The sequence below is a fragment of the Corvus moneduloides genome, chromosome 27 (assembly GCF_009650955.1).
Source record: "Corvus moneduloides isolate bCorMon1 chromosome 27, bCorMon1.pri, whole genome shotgun sequence".
NCBI lineage: Eukaryota > Metazoa > Chordata > Aves > Passeriformes > Corvidae > Corvus > Corvus moneduloides.
This window is the reverse complement of record NC_045502.1, coordinates 4748482-4765283: the sequence shown is the minus strand read 5'-3', so window position 1 is coordinate 4765283 and position 16802 is coordinate 4748482. Positions and strand designations below refer to the sequence as shown.

Here is a 16802-nt window from a genome sequence, read left to right as displayed (position 1 = left end):
ACCTTGAGACCATTCAAGCCACCACCCAGTGTAGCTGTTTCTGAAGGTGTCCAGGGTGGCTCCTCACCTGCCCCATTCTCCTGGGAATTGCTCCAGGAGGGGTCTGTAAGTGCAGGTGCAGAGGGTCTGTGCTACAGCAGTGCTGCTGCTTTGCTGCAGTACAGGTGAAAGGTAGAATTGCAGGAAGGTAATAAACTGCCCCATTTACCAACCGATTAAACACCTATTTAAAGCCTGACTTGGCTGCTCAGGCTGCAGAAAACAAGGTACAAGGCAGTACAGCCTGGAACAACTGCTCGATGGCCATTCTGACTGCAGCTTTTCAAAAGTTCAGGTGCTGTTAATCTCCAGAATATGGTTTAATCTGCCTGCAGCAGCTGCCTTTTGCATGTTTTTCTAATGTTTATAAGATGTTCCTGTTTTACTTAAAGTTCACAGCATTTAAATAATGTGTTTGAGCAGATTAAAAATAACACAAGATGCCGCCTCTTTCCAGGCTGTGGGAAGGATTCCAGTTAACGGGAAAATCTCCCTGTCCACCCTGCTGATGCCAGACTCCCCTCCTGCTGTACTTCATGCCACTTCATTTTTTATATTGGCAGCTTATTGAAATTAAAATCTTGTGTTTGTGTGTGTTGTCAGTAGCATTTAAGCCATTCACTTTTGGAAATCTGCTAGTTCTCCATGGGGCAAGCACAGGGATAAGTTCCAAATAATAGGTGGCTGAAAGAGTCTTTCATCCACATAGTGAAATCCTTCCAAGAAACCTGCTTTAGATGTAAAAAACCCGTAAAAGTAATCCAGGGCAGCTTTCTGGGATAGTTTATATTTTTGTGTAGTAAACAAAATTATCTCAAAAGAGATGCATTTAAGTTGAAAGTGTGCTGCCTTCTGTGGGGGGTTCTTTAAGACCTAAATGAAAACCTTCAGGGACCCACACTTACCCTGCAAGGTGGTGGTATTTTCTTGTCTGGAGTAAATGCAAATAACCTTCCTAATGCCACAGGTCCTGATTACAAATCTCTCTTGCAACCCCTTTTGGCTGAACTGTGCTTTTCTGTCCCAAAATCTGGAATCTGCTGCTTGCTTTTTCAAGTCTCTTGCTGCCATGTTTGTACAGTATCAATTGGAGGCCACAGAGAGCAGGTTTAAGTATCACTGCCAAAGATTTTAACACCTGCTGCTGCTAGTGGCACAGACACGGTCGGTCAACTTTTTCATAGCCAAACTTTGATGCCATAATTCATTTATTCCTGAATAAAGGCCATTTCTAATGGAGCCAGTGGTTTAGAGAGGGAAATGCTGCTGACCCAGTGCATGGGGCTCATCTTTCAGCCAGTTCAGACTTGTTAATGTATTTCTTCCCTCATAATTAGCCTTTCCTGTCATGATTCAGGGCACCTGTATTATCCCCTACAGGGCCTATGGGCTGGAATTGGTGTTTTCCTGCTGGTGGTGTAGCTTTGCTGGAGGGGGGTATGGGGGTTGTCTCCTCAGGTTCAGAAGCTGCCAGAGCTCAGCTGCAGACCTCTGGGAAAAGGGCTTGGAGGAAAGGATATGCTGGAAAGCAACTCACACTGTCAGGTTTGGAGTCAAACAGAATAAAACTGATAGCTTTTAAAAATTCATGGTTGTGTTAATGTACTCAGTCAAGTGTAATTAAATGTAGAGACTCAATGGATTCATACAAACACTCTGTGGGAGCCTGTCAGTCTTCCAGGGAAATGAACCCCCAAACAAATGAACAAACCTTTAATATCTTCAGCTCTGCCTCTTTCAAGAGCAGAGCTGGGGGCTCTGGAGAAGCATCCAAGAGTCTCTCTGTGCCTGCTTATTTCCAGGGGAGGTGCTGTACCTGTTAGTCTGGAGGGCTGAGGGAGAACTCCTCACACCTTCTGCTGTGCACACCTTCGTGCCGCAGCACAGACACACAAATTTACTGATCAGAACATGTCCTGGGCTTTGAATGCCAGCAGATGGAGATGCTGGGCTTGGCACTCAGCTACACCCACCAGGAATTCCTCATGCCCCTGCTTTGTCCTTCAGCAGCTGCTGGAGGTACAGGACGAAGAACTGCTGGCCAGTGCTTTGCTGTACCTGGATCTCTCTGCTGTGGTCCTTTACTTGTCAAAACACAGACTGCCTGATGCAAAATAGTTGTCCCAGCTTCAGAATCTGAAAAAAAAGAAGAACCAAAAAGGGGTGGGGGAAGATGCTGCATGCACGACTGAGCAATGGATGGCTGTCCCAAAGGTGAGCATCTCCTCCACAGGAGAGGTTTTCTCCTAAAAATAGCACCTGACTACCCATAAGTGTTGGAAGCCAGGCACGTGCAAACGGCGCTGAGACGTGGAGGAACCCACCTGGGCCCTGGTCAGCTCCTGCACCACAGCAGGGGCTGGGCAGTGGTGGGTTTCTGGCAGTGTGGGAGCAGGACAGTGCCCTGTGCCCCTGTGTCTCCAAGTCATGTGTGCCAAGGGCTGCAGTGCCTCTTCTGGTTCCTACACATGGACCAGGGCACTTCTGGAGGTATTGCTCCTAAATTTCTTCTCAGGAATTCCTCTGGGGTCGTGAGCAGAATTGGGAAAATCATCTACAGCAGAGTGAGGAAGGGAGGATAAGACAGTGCTGAGCTCATTTTTTCCTATTTGTGGGGGATTTTTCTTTCTTTTTCTCAGTTGAATCCTCACCTTCTCACAACAGTTGTTGCATATCACTGTAAACTTCATTTAATCCTTTCGTGAAGTTAAAGTAAATACGACTGAAAGACAAAATACACGCTGTACTTCATGTAAGACTGATGACATGTCCCCCAATTATCTGCAGCGGTGATATAGCTATAATCAAATTTAGAGAGCAGCTGTGTTACTCAGCACTGCTGACAGGGATGCAGTGAATTAGAATTGATGCTGCCTCTCGTTAATCCAGCAGCAGCCTGATGGCCCCAGTGGGGATGTGCTCACCCAGCTCCACACACCAGCAGCAGCACTGGGCCATCCCCAGGGTCTGCTCTGCCCCTCACCCTGGCACTGGCCCACTGTTAATCCTCTGCTCCAGAGCTGCTGCTCCCAGCTGGGTCCTGCACAACCCTAAATGTGGTGGGAAGTGGGACAGAGCTTCTAGGCATCTTGTCCCTGCTGGGCTGCCATGCTCTTCTGAGCCATCACCTTGCATTGCCCATTCCTGACAGGAAAGCAGGGAATTTCTTCTGTTGGGCTTCAAAGTCAGCCAAGAACCTGAGCTACTTTTCTTTTTGTTTTTTAGCTGTAGCACAAATAGTTGTTTTAGTAGAGGACTCATTTCAGCTGTCTGTTTTCTCAAAAAAAAAAAAAAAAATCTCTCCAGCTCCCTGCTGTCCCGGCTGCAGCAGGACGCCGGCCGGAGCGCGGCACCGCAGCGGGACGTGTCCATCAGCAGCAGGGAACCTGGTGGTTTAATATCCCCAGAACCTTCTGTGGTGCTCTTGGGTTTTCACAGCCAGTCTAATAGTGGTGTTCAAAATAATTGCTATAGAGGGAAAATGTGTCTTATCACAGGGAGCAGCACACGGACAATGGAAGCATTTCAGAGCATATTTTTAGGACAGAAAAAAACCCCAATCTAAATCTTATGCTTTTTCATCATATGCCTTGAGCAGTGAAAAGTGGGGAAAAGGGATCAGCATTTTTGCTGGTTGGATGGGGCTGTGAGAGACATGGTCTGGCAGAAAGTGTCCCTGGGGTCAGCAGGGGCCAGGGCAGCAGATGCACCCAGCAGGAGCCGCAGTGGTTTTGCCTCTCCTTGGTGCCCGCTTGGGAAAGTCAAACGTTTATGTGTAACCTAAAAGAAAAGCTGTTCTGCTGGTGTGAGCTATTGGGTAATAAAACGAGGAAAGGCACTGCAGTCAATAAAAGTAAATTAATAACTAGAGACAACAAACCCTGTTTCTCTGACTGGCATAAAGCAGTCCTGTGCTGAAGGAAGAAAAAATGTCACCGTTTATGAGGAGGCAGGTAAGTCCAAGAGGAATGGACCATAGCATTTTGTTGGATATTTGTGATCAGAACTTTTTCTTCCTAAACCTGTGGGGTTTATTCGCAGCACAAGCCAAGGAGCTCCACAGAGCAGAGGAGATCCAGAGCCCCTCGGCACGGTGGGTGCTGCCCACAGTCAGTGCAGGGCTGCCCACACCTGCCCTTGCAGTTGTACTGCTCATGCAGCACAAATTAGGAGGCTTAATTATTTCAGTAGAGGTTAATTACATTAGTCACTACAACAAATCTCCCATTCATGCCATGCTTTCCACTTCATTTAATTCATTAGCCCCTGTGACAGTAGATTTCTGCATAGAACTGCTCCTTTATGTCCCCATGTCCCTTCCTAGAGTGATCCTCCATGTTGGCCCTTCACTTGCTTTTGCTCTTATTCCTCTCAGTGTTCCTGGTGACAGTGACAAAGTGGTTTGGTGGGAGCAGGTGGGAGCAGCCTGGGCCATGCTCTGCCCCAGGTGAAGGGTGTGGGTAGAGCAGTGCTGTGCCCATCTCAGCATCGGGTCCTGGCCCTGCAGGGACAGGCTGTGAACCCCACACTGCGTGTGCCCTGTGCTGGAGCTGAGCAGATGGTGACTCTGGATCGTGCACGTCATCCCCTTCCCTCGCTGTGTACATCACCCCCTTTCTCTGCTGTGTTTGTCATCCCCTTCCCTCACTGCATCTTTGCTCAAAACCAGCACTTGCAGATACGTGTCGTCTCCCACCTGCCAAGCAGGGTACCGTGCTGTGCTGGTCTTTGCCCGTGAGCCTGCTCCCTGCTGACTGCCCTGGTACCAGACTGTCCACCATGGGAAAATTCAGCCGGCTGTGCACCCCTTGCAATGATTCTGAAGGAGCCGTTCCTCACAGTTTAATGTGTTTCTGTAAATGGCAGAGTGAAGTTCTTGGATAGCATTTAATTAGTTTTACTGTGCCTTCCCTACTCGGCAGAGATGTATCATAATAGCTGAAGGATTCATAAAAAAACATGTTTTAATCAGAAATTCAAATGCAAACCGAGACAGAACAACAAAGATCTGAAAATAAAACCAGAATTTTAAAAACTGCCCCTATGAAACTCAGTGCCACAGGCACATGGTGCTGCTGTTAGAAGCAAACCTGTGAGCTGCTCTTGTGAGCCAGAAGCCCCAGGTCTGACCCAGCTAATGCTGGATTGCACAGTTAATCCTCTGGGGACGTGGTGATGTTGGGAAGGGCATTGGCCAGGCTTCTCCATAGGCTCAGTGACTGTGTAAAGCTGGTCCCAAATTATGGTGATCTTGGTGCACACTGTCATTCATTGAAGCATGTTTGTCATACTCTGGGCTGAGCCCAGAGTTTAATATGTGGCCGCTGTCAAGGTGCCCAGAGCAAACCTGTGTGGGCTGTACAGGAAGGGTGTTTGCCTTTCCAAGGCTTTCCAGGGCTGCCAAAGCCTGGGGAACAGGAGCTCTGTGCTACCACCTGGCTCCATCTCTCCTTGTTCTATTTTGTTTTTAAACTTAGTTCATTCCTCTATCACTGCACCTGGGAATTCATCATTCATGTGTCTCCAGCTTCTCCAGCCCCCTGCACACAGCGTAGGGGGAGATTTCTACAGTCGTGTAGCCCCAGTGCCCAAATTGTGGCTGCTGACATGTGCAAGGGGGAAGTGAGACATTTCCCACCTGTTCAGCTAGTTTGCGGCTTGGTGGGATATTTCCTATTTTTAACTGTAGCTGCAGTTTAAGGAATAAATTTGTGAAGTCAAACGTAAGGTAACAACCAAAGGAAGTAGTTTTTTAGCTGCAGATCTGTCTGATTTAGTACCTGGTGAACATTTTCTTTAGCATAATGATCCTTCTTAGGGTGCATGAAAAAACCTGCAGTAATGAACAGACACTGTTCCCAGTTTTCAATCTCATCAGCAGCATTTTGCTGTCATTAACCTGAGCATGATAAATTGCTTATAAAACAGATATTTGTTTGTTGGGCATTAGCAGGTCTAGTTGTGAGGAGGGATGTGGAATTTGGTCTACAGAGTTTTGCATCATGAGTATGAATTGTGTGTGGTTCTGACACTGGAGGTCAGGCCAGTGTAAATCAAGGAAATATTTCCAGATTTTAATCTGAATCGAGACTTAGGGATTTAAAGATATTTAAACTCCCAGCCAGGTGTTTACTTGGGCTAGGAAACAATCAGCCTTGTTGTCTGCAGGTGGAGGGACCTTCCACAGAGGTGGAAGCTGCTCTGGCTGTTGCAGGTAAAACTCTATCCTCTTTCCTCTCCTTTCTGATATTTTAGCACTTTTCTTCTGGCCAGGCTTTTGGCAATGCTGCCTGGCATTTTTGTCCACGTGTGCCAGCCCCCATGGCTGCTGGCATCCTGCTTGGAGTGCTGCAGAACCAGAGCCCAGCCGGGATGCTCACTGGGATGCCAGCCTTGGCTGGGAGCACTGGAGTGGCACACAGAGCGCTTCAGCTGCCAGAAAATTAGATTCATTTATTTGGAAATCTGTGGTACACAAAGCACTTTAATAACCACATTCATCTAAAGGCCACATCAGGAGAAACAGTACTGCCTGTTCCCTCTTGGATGCCAGTTTGTGGGGAATGCTGTTGCTAACGTTTAGCAGGAGCTCCAGGTCACCTTGATACAATCAAGCTAAGACATATTTTAATGGCTGTTTAATTAGATTTACCATAGGGAAGGTGCCACAGAAGAAGGCTGCATTTCTGCTTCCAGTGCTTGAGATGGTTTAAATAAAAATGCAGATAAAAGGCTGCAAGTGATAGACAAGAACAAGGGGTTTTTTTACCCCTGTTCAATATAATTTTTTACCTTCATTTGAGGGATGTGTCTGCTCTTTCCTTGCACTTGCAGGGCTGGAAAATCTCACACCCCTGCAGAGTGATGCTGTTTTCTGCCTGCCACAAAAATGCAGGTTCTCCCCAATGTGTGATTTTCTTTTAGGTGACCTGAACTTTGAGCACCTCACTGGAAGGCTCCCACACTCCTCAGAAGCTGCCCGTGTCGTAAAGCAGAAGAGAAGGAATCCATCTGATTTCCAGCAGCAATATCCAAATGTTATGGCAAACTGGTCCCTGTATGAGAGAACAAACAGCTCATGTTCATCTCACACCAATTTTGATTCCTTGATGAGGCTGTGGGAGACTCCAAGGAGCATTTTGTAAAGTGGCCAGTTGCTCCTCCATAGGAAATAAAACATTGAAACATATTGCTATAAAGGATATGACATCTCTCCCAATGGATTTATTAAGAAGACCACAAGAGTAAAGAGTTATAAAACCTGATCCAGTCGGCAGTTCAAGCTGTGTAATTGATATCTATTATTTCCCATTGACTGCTCTGCACGACTTTGCTTTCTGTAGCATCAACAGATTCTGCCTCTGAGCTGCTGGGGCTCAGCAGAGAGCAAAGCCAATAGCAAACCTGGGGTATGAATCCCAGGAGAGAGATGAGATGGTTTTCCTCAATTTCTTCCCATAAATACACACCTTTATCCTAATTTACACAGTTTCTCAAGTCACTACATTCGCACAGGGCAATACAAATCCACTGTGGCTTTGCTGAAGCAGAGATTGGGCATCAGTTTGGTTTCCCCAATGATACAATTTCTCCTCATCTGCTTCATTTCACGGCAATTTTATATTCTTTACAGAAATAGGGTTGTTATAGTAATGAATTTACTGAAACAAAACAGGCAGAAAAGGGCCATCCCCACAAGTGAAGATTTACCCTGTGCCAGAGTAACCCCAGCTTGTTCCAGGCCCATCAGTGTCTGTCTGTCCTGAGCGTTTGTCTGTCAGCTGGCAGGAACAGCACATTGCTCCTCGGTGCTTCCTCAGGTGATTTCAATATTACATTTATTTTTGGTGGATGTTAGAGCAATCAAGAATAACTGAGAGACTGATAGTAACTGGGAGCTGGCTGTCCCAAGGGCTGGTGTCTGCTCTCAGGTGCTGCAGGATCCCTGAGGAGGCTGAACCCAAGGAAGGGCCACGTGCCTGTGCCAGCCTCCTGCCCGTGCCCCCGCACAGGTCAGCATTAGGCAAACTCATAACTTTCCCCTTATTTCTCAAAGCTGTTCTATGCTACTGACCTCCTGCCCCTGCCTCCTGCAAATCATTTGCTTTTCCAGATGCTTCACTATTAACTTGTACTATTTCTGTTGGCTTTTTTTTTTTCTTTCTCCTTATCCCACCTCAAGAAGGAGAGGGATTACCTCATTTCCACTGCCTCGGAAATAAATCCTCATTATGGATTTGTACCTGGGGAGGAAGAAGCTGATTTCCACTCCCAGCCAGTTCTGGGCAGATATTTGAAGGTAATTGTTCAGTCCAGTGACATCTCACTTGTCTAGTAACCATAAAGAGCACTTTTATTAGAGCTGGGCTTGGGGTTGGGACTACTGAGAAGATATTTATGGGGAAGATGTCATTTCAGAAGACTAGAATATGGACATCAAATTCATGTTTTTATTTTAAAGTGGAGCAAAGGGAAGGACCTAACATGGAATAAATGTCTGAGTGCTGGTGGGGGGGCTCATTCCCAGCCCGGGTGGCTGCACTGCCGAGAGTGCAGCTGCCTCCTCACAGTGCTCACTGGGTTGCTTCAGGTTTGTTCAAAGTTGTCCTCTGAGGTGGTTAAACCCAGCAGTAGCTTTTCCCTCACACTGTAGTTGTGAAAACTGATGTGAACTAGCAGCCATGAATGGTGTTTTTACTCAGGATCCAGAAGGTATGTCTAGGTTCTGCCTACCTAAACATGCTGCAACACAAGGCTGAAATGACAGTGTCATGAGGCCCTTTTTTCCTGGCTAATTGCTGCAGGATGAAATAAGGGTCAGAATAAAATGTGGTTATCTGCTAAATGGTTATTGCACCCAGCTGTCAGGCTGTTTGCTGCAGCCCAGATTATATTGACTGTGGCAGCTTTTGGATGCTCCAACTCAGGGCAGAATTGCACAGTGATTTCTCTGGACTTTGACAGAGCTGAGGCTGAGCTTCTGCCACAGAGCCATCAGTGATGGACTAGACAAAAATAAACAAACAGCCCATGAGAACTTTCTAGAGGAGAAATCGCTTGGTTCAGTGTTGCAGATTTACCCCAAGATACACCCAGACGAGCAGAGGTGTGTGACAGACGTCCCAAGTTCTGAGGCTCTGGAGCTCTGGCACTCAGTGTCTTTGTGAATGTGCCCTGCACTGCTCTGCTGCAGCTTTGGAGGTGCAGGGACCCCTCAGCCACCCGCTCAGCATCCAGCTGGTGGTGAAACTTTGATGAAAGTTCCTTAATGATTGATGAAGAATGGCGTCAAATTAACACAACTCATTACACTGTGAGAGCGCAGTTGTTTAGCACTTGATGCTTCAGGGCAGTGAGTTCTCACACCACAAGCTTCTCCCCAGCCTCTGATCCCACCTGTGGAAGAAGACACAAGGATTTGTTTGTACAGGTCCTGATTCCAGTGAACTGGAGAGAATGTAAACCAGACTGAAGTGCCAAAACCAAACGTTGTAGAGGAGTCTTGGCCATGCTGGAAGCATGCAGCAGCCTGTTGCCCCAAGGGGCTCAAGCCACTGAAAAAAACCCTTCCCGTGTCTGTAACACCCGGGGCCATGGGAGCAGGGATTGGGAAGGCATGATGTCTGGTAATTAGCTGCTGTCTTGCATGATTGATTTCAGGAGCTCTTTTCTCGTGCTGCCAGTCTTGTTGAACATTTTCTGCTTCTGCCTGATACCACTGCCCCGAGCAGGGCGGGTGATGAACCAGCGGCTGCGGCTGTTGGTGAGGTGCCTTCCTGCTGTGCTCGGGGGGGATCTCAGGTGCTGCACATGTCCTGGGGCTGAACATTGTCCAGTACAGAACCAGCAAAGGAGATGGAGCCACAGGGAGTGCAGGGAGGAACATTCCCTGTTCAGTGTCCTCACTCCAGAGCTCCTTGGCTCTGTCCAACCTACAGCTGCCTGGGACTGTGCTTCGGCCCTGAGCCGTAGCCTCTGGCAAATCTGTGGACTGTCTGACAGCAGGCAGGAATGGTAACAAAAAGAAGCAATTATCTTCAGTGTCTTTGATTCCCTTCACTTTTTTTAGAGGTCCAGAAATGGAAAAACAATAGAAAAACATCAGAGCTGCATCTCAGTGCCTGTGCCACGGTGATGGCACCGGGGATGTGGCCTCGGGCCCTTCAAAGCCTCTGCAATCACCTCTTTACTTAAACTGTTGCGACTTTGTGTTGTCCAAGGCCTGTATAACTTTGCCTTTTTCTAACAGCCTGTACATAAGAGGAGCGAGCATTAGAAAGGTGTAAAGCTGGGTATTTTAAAGTTAAACTGAATCCCAGTCATGGTTTCCTTCCCATGGAGCAGTTTTATATATAAAGAAGATTATAGATTAAGTTATGTTTGACTGACAGATTTAAATTGAGGCTTCTTTCTGCAGCCTCCACATCCATGCTCCAAATAGGAGGCTTGGGATTAGGGCCATTAAATTACTTGGTTTATTGGAAAAATAAAATATCAGGAACAGATGAAAATGAAAAGAGAGAGAAATGCAAACTGAATGAGTGCTAAAAAATTATTAAGGTAAGGTAGCAAATGAAATAGAATAGCACTAAAACTAGATGGCATGTAAGAAATTCTCCAAGTGGCAGTGTTGAGGATTTGGGCTTTCAAACTGTGGAGTTAAAGACAGGTGAGCTTGATATTGCCAAGAGCTGCTCCATGCGCCCAGGCTGCCCAGTGCTCAGCTGTCTGCCTGTGGGGATGGGAGAGGGATGGAGAAAACTAAAAGCAGGTCATGGATGGAGCTAATCCTCCAGCTGTGCCCCAGCAGTGGGTGGTGGGTGAGTGGCCTCGGTCCTGCTCCAAGAGTGGCAGTTCCCATGTCTCCCCCAAATCCAGGCAGAGATGGGTTTCTGTCTGCTGGCTTTGGATAACTTCTTGTGACCTCTCTGAGTCTTTGTACCTGTATTGCCTCCTTCCCTCCTGCCAGTAATTACTTACAAGGCCATGGAGAGAGATCAAACCCTGACCTCTCCTTCAGATCCTTGAAATGGCCTCTTACTGCACCCTCGAGTCTCCTTAAAGGAAACAAAACAAACTGCTGCAGATGATTGCAGGTAAAGCCATACTCCTGAGGAGCTGCCTTTTCTAGATAGCCCTGTATATGAGGAGTGAAACATTTCCTGGAGATTTGATTTCATCTCAGGTCTGGGGAAATTCTGCTGTTCCACACACAATCCATCAACACCTGCCCAGAGAGGAGCAGTAAATTAATCTTCTTCTGGAGCAGCAGTGCAAACTGCCTTCCCTGCACATGGAAAAGAGCCAGATTTGGGTCAAAGGAGCGGCTTTCAGCTACTCTTTCCCCTCCTACCGTGATCCATTTGAGCCCAGCTGCTCTCCCAGCAGCTCTGCTCCCTCATGCCCGTACAGCTGTGCTGGTTGGCAGGAATTGCTGCTGGCTTTTCCACAGCCTTTGCTTTAGACTCATTATGATAATGGTTGTTAAATCTCTGGAGCAGCAATGAGTGTCCACTTGGGTGATATCAGTGTGCCCATGCTGACATGTGCAGCCTGACTCAGTGAATGTCACTGTCCTCAAATGCAAAATGCCTTCAGGTGAGCATAGGACTTGTCGCAGGGCAATGCTTCCCAGGGAGACAACCTCCTCCTCCTCATCATCCTCCTCCTCCTCTTCGCAGGGCCAGCTCCTGGCATCACTCACAGCCACATGCCCAGGAGGGACTGGATCTCAGTGAGGTGCCAGGTGGTAGAGAAGAGGCAGATGCTGCTGAAGGACAGCATTGTTCTGTGACAGAACGACAACTCACGGCCACCAGCAGAGGGAGAGGATGGAGGTGCAGCATCTGCACCTGGTTTTAAGTGGTTTAATGACATCACAGCACAAAGGGAAGAGTGTGAGAAAATGGTGTAAGAGAACATATTCTCTCATGTTAAATCACCACTCTAGGTCCTGTTGCCATTGGCAGCCTGAGGGATATTTTGCAGAGATGCTAAAACACATTGTAAATTAGGAAAACAAGAGAGAAACCAAACCAAAACACCATATTGTGTAAGATCATATCTCTTGATACCAGAAAAGCTTCTCAGAATGAACCACCTCATTCAGGTTTACTCTTGTTTGTTTGGGGTTTTTCATTTGAAGAAATGAGAAAGATCTCATTTCTGTTTTTCTATAAAAATAGCTGTTGTCATTGATGTCACCTTTGTAGCCTTGCCTCACTGCCTGCAGAGGTCAGCAGAGCCGGAGCCCCGGAGGAACGTGAGCAGCCCTGCTCCTTCCAAGGCCAGGAAAAGAAGAGAAACGTTTCATGATCCTTAAACCTGTTATATGTAAAACTTTGAAAGTCTCACACTGAAATCTCAGCAGCCCCAGGTAAGTTTTCTTCAGCCAGCTTTGTTATTTCTCTGCAGAGAAAGCTAGTTAAGGAGGGATGAATCCAGGCCCATAATTACTGAATTCCAGTCCATAATTCCTCAGGAAACAGCAGAAGTTCACTGGAGAGCACTCAGGCTCACAATGAAAGGAAAGAATTGCAGGTGTTTGCCCTTTTGGAACGGTTATAGGGGAATATGCAAAGAAGGCCTGAAAAAAGAGGAGGTGAGTGTTGGCAGCACCATCACCCAGCTGTGGTGACACGCTGCTGTAGCTGGCTGCAGGAGCCAAGTGCTGCACGGAGCTCAAGCTCCCAAACAGCTCCAACTTCAAAGCCTGAGGCTTCAGGAAGATGGGGCCCCAGGTGACTGCTCAGCACCATCATACTTTCAATCGTTTCTGCTGCTTCTAATGCAACCGGTCTAAGCTTCCCCAGAAAACCTGTAGGAAAATGACAGAAGACCAGATGTGACATTCCGGACTTTGCATGTGAAAAGCAATCAGGGAAAAAAATAGAATAAAGCAAAGCACAGAGGGACTCGTGGATGTATTTTATATGCTGAAAGGAGAATAGAAAGACACAAAATCATGTGCAGGTCAGTTTTATACAAAACATCAAAGACAGGTGGGAGTGACTGCTCCTGGGCATGGCTGGCACTGGAGAGCAGCAGCCAGAAGAGAGTTCAGAGCACAGCCACCCAGGGAACCCGGCAAAAGCAGCAAGAACATTCACATGCCCTCGGTGTGAGTGTGAAACATGAGCAGTGCCAGGGAGCAGAGCTGTTCATGAGGTGGGAGCCCCCAGGCTGAAGGGTTGGTGGGAGCCCTTGGTGCTGGATCTGTTGTGGGTTCAGCGGTGGTGATGGGAGCCCCAGGCTCCAGGGAAGGGAAAGGCTACACAAAACACAGACAGATATTGTGACCCATGTGCAGGTCCCCAACCTCCACTCTGTGGTTGAGCTGCTCTGCCATTAAAGGCCACCTCCTGCTGAGACCTCATTAATGGGGAATGGCTGAGGCAAACTATAAAATCTTAAAAAATAGTGTGAGGATAAAATTAAAAGCAGCATCTCTGAACTGGGACTGCTTTGCCATGAATTGAACGTGCCTAAACCTAGTCATGGTTGAGCAGAGCTATTCTAGGCACTCAACAACAGAGTGCCTAGAATCTGATTTAATTTGAAAGACTACAAAATTATATTTCTCTGCTGATTTTCCAGGTGGCAGGATTAGATGAAGAGCTTTTAGTTTTTCACTACTTCCTTTTAACCTAATTTGTCAGAAATGGCTTTTGGTACAAGGCAGAATTTGCTGGGTGCTGCAGCGGCGATAATGGAAATATCAGAGAAATGGCAAAGAACAGCTGTTCCCTCTGTCTGGAATGCACCAGGTTTGATAAACCATGAAGGCCAAGTTTTCTGGAAAAGCATAAATCAAGGAAATTTGCATTTCTGGTGGGATGTTCGCTGGTCCACCAAAGCAGCCCCTCTTTCCGGGGAGACCAAGAGCTGCAGCAGGATCTGGCAGATTTGGTGTGTGCTGGTCTTCATGAGGACTTGGGAAGGGATTTTTGCACGGTTGGCACGAGCATGGCCACAAGCCTGACAGCTGCAGGGGAAGGAAGGGTGGTGGCCAGAGATAGTACAGCCACAGGGACACCCTGCCACGGCATGCAGGAACGGGAGCTGCCCTTCCTCTCGGCTTTGCTGATTAAGGAGCTCCTTTTCTTGGCAGTTTGAGCTGGAATTAAAATATTGCTGGGAGAGAGACACTCAGGGGCAGGCGAACAGCTTGCTCCCAGCCGGCTCAGCACTTTCCTGTTTGCAATTCCACCTACCAGAGCTCAGAAAATGCTCCCTGAAGGCAACTGGGTGCTGGACTGGCAACCTCCTACAGCCCTCGATACCCAGCAGCCCCTGACACCTGGCAGCCCCTCAACTGGAGCGTGCAGGGGCATCTCTCCTCCACCTTTTGGGAAGGCAGCAGGGCTCCCAGTGTGCATCCTGGTGGAGCAGCCTTGGAACAGAGGTGAAGGCACCAGAAGGGTGGGCTGGCTTGGAAGTTCATTTTGGCTGCTGGTGTTGCTGGGTGCTTGTGGGGGTCCTGGATGCTTTGTCCCCTCTCTAGGGAAGAAAGGGGATTTTCAACCTGACCTCCAAACTGGAGGAGCTGGGGACCTGTCTGCCCCAGAGGGACACCAAGTGCATGGTTTAAAGGCCAAGTTACTTGACTGCTCCTTTTGGCCCTCTCCCAAATCCCACACCCCTCTGACTGCTGAAGTGATGAGCTCCTCTGCACTGTGGGAGAAAGGACAGACTTGGGTTAATGATGCCGTGCATGACTCCCACTGCTCTCCTCCCGGTCATTCTGCCAGGCTCTAAAGAAATGGTTTGCCTGGGAAATGGTCTGTGACTTAGCAGGCAGCGTGCTTGTGAGGGGCAGGTTTCTAATGACTCCTCAAACTGAGATTTTATCCCTGTAAATGCAACTAGGTCTCAGTGTCCCTGATTAGTTTCTTGTGACAAATTCCATCTGTCTGCCTGGGAACACCAAAGACCTAAAAAACCTGAGCACCAGCCATGCAGCCAACTGCTCCCATCCTGGTCATCACAGGAAATCACTTATAAAACAGGAAACTCTTCCTTGTTCCACTCAATTTCTTGGGACTATTTGCCATGAAATGTCACCTTCTCAGATGAAGGAATGGGATTTATCACAATTAAGGGAGGCTTTGACATATCCCTTTAAGTGAATTAAGGGTGCTTTAATTCTGAATTCGCCCAGGGCTTTGTTGGTGCAGCGGGAGTCCCTTGCAGTTTATAACACTTGGAAGCATGCACATTTTTGGGCAGTTGTTGGTGTGATTTTGCTGCTCCCAGCAGTGTGGGCTGCCGAGGTTGATGCAGCATGTTGACAACGAACGGCTCCTTGTCAGAATGCTGGCTCTGGACTTTCCCCAGGAATGCAGAGAGAGAACTCTTGTGCTGGGTTGTTGATTGATTGAGCAGTTTCCTATATCTTTTGGATTTTTAGAGTCACAATACACCTGCGTCACTGCCCTCGTCAGTCACTGCTTTCCTGCAGTGCAATTTTTGGCTGAGACACAGAGGAGCTGAATCTGTGACACACAGGTTCTGAGGCACATGGGTTTTGCTCCACAGATGCTGGTGCAGTGATTGCAGGGCCCTGGCACGGTGAGGGGGCAGGTGGTGGGGGGGCTTGCAGCAGCGCTCCCCATCGTGGTCTCACAGCCTCCTCCTGCCCTGGCACTGATGTCACTTGTTCTTCCCTCTGGCCTCCACCTGCCCTTCCCCTTCTGCAGCCGAGAGCTGCGTCACCAGCGCCGTGGCCTTGGCCCCACGTCCGGGGTGTGGCAGCAGCACTTGCACCCTGCTGGCGTCCTTGCACAGTGTCTGATGTGGCCATGCATCACTCTGAGCCCGCTGCCGGAGCTGAGTGTTGGGCTCGGGTGCTGATGGTCTTTCCTGGTCTCCTCAGTGTTGCTTCAGCAAAGGGAGATTAGCATAGGAAACACCCCACAAAATGCGTTGCATTTACTGTTGCTATAGCACAAATAGGAAACCTGGAACGTGGGGTGGAAGCTGGTGAGTCACTGGGGTGAAGCATTTATCCCAAACCTCCTGTCTTGGAAAACTTTTGGCATGCATGAACTTTACAGAGCCAATAGCCCTCGGTGGGAGTTCCTGGGACCAGTTAGTGTGTCCAGGCTCTTCATGCCCACCTTACTCTGGTGTTACCCGGTGTTACTGCTTTGGTGGCTCAGTGATGTTCCATCAGATTCTGAAGCTGGTGTTGTTCCAGCTCGAGTGGTTCTCCAGCCACAGGAGGGCGGCGGCACCACAAGCTGCCGAAGCGCCTGGAGGCGCAGAGAAGCCACCGGGGCTGGGCTTAACGCTGCTGCTCGATCTCCTGCTTTACTAAGTAAAGAAAAAGTTATATAAATGATGTTGAAATGTGGAATTGCTGGCAATACTCTGCCATGCTCTGCAGCACGCGGCTGATGTTTAACCTGAAGTCCCGTTCCGGTGAATGGGATTTGGCTGTCGGAGGGGTGCGTGAGGCTGAGGCCAGGCCAGCCTCGGTGATGTTTTCTGCGGCTGAAGATAATGTGGATTTGCCTGCTCAGGGCTCAGCCTGCAGCAGGGTAAGGGTATTGCCTTCCAAAAAGGCTTCTTTCGTTGGTTGAAGAGAGATGTTTCTGAGAAAGATCCCTGCAACTGCTCGAGGTTAAACTAAGAATTGGCACGAAGTGACAAGGGGCAGCATTTGGGACTCAATACCTGAACTAGCCAAACCCTGAAAAAAGAGTCCAAAATGGAATTCTTTTATTAGCTTTTCCCTGGCACTGACACCTGCAGACTTTTAT

General features: G+C 48.2%; 1 long non-coding RNA gene across 2 annotated transcripts; it reads left to right on the top strand.

Moving 5' to 3' along the window:
* Positions 1 to 3846: 3846 nt before the first annotated feature.
* Positions 3847 to 12244, top strand: LOC116435506. 2 transcript variants are annotated; one of them, XR_004236792.1, is made up of 4 exons: positions 3847 to 3992; positions 6964 to 8338; positions 9700 to 9802; positions 11721 to 12244. It is a non-coding gene; the product is annotated as an uncharacterized LOC116435506 (long non-coding RNA). The 2 variants fall into 2 exon arrangements; XR_004236791.1 differs by having other exon boundaries at positions 3848 to 3992; positions 9700 to 12244.
* Positions 12245 to 16802: the final 4558 nt, after the last annotated feature.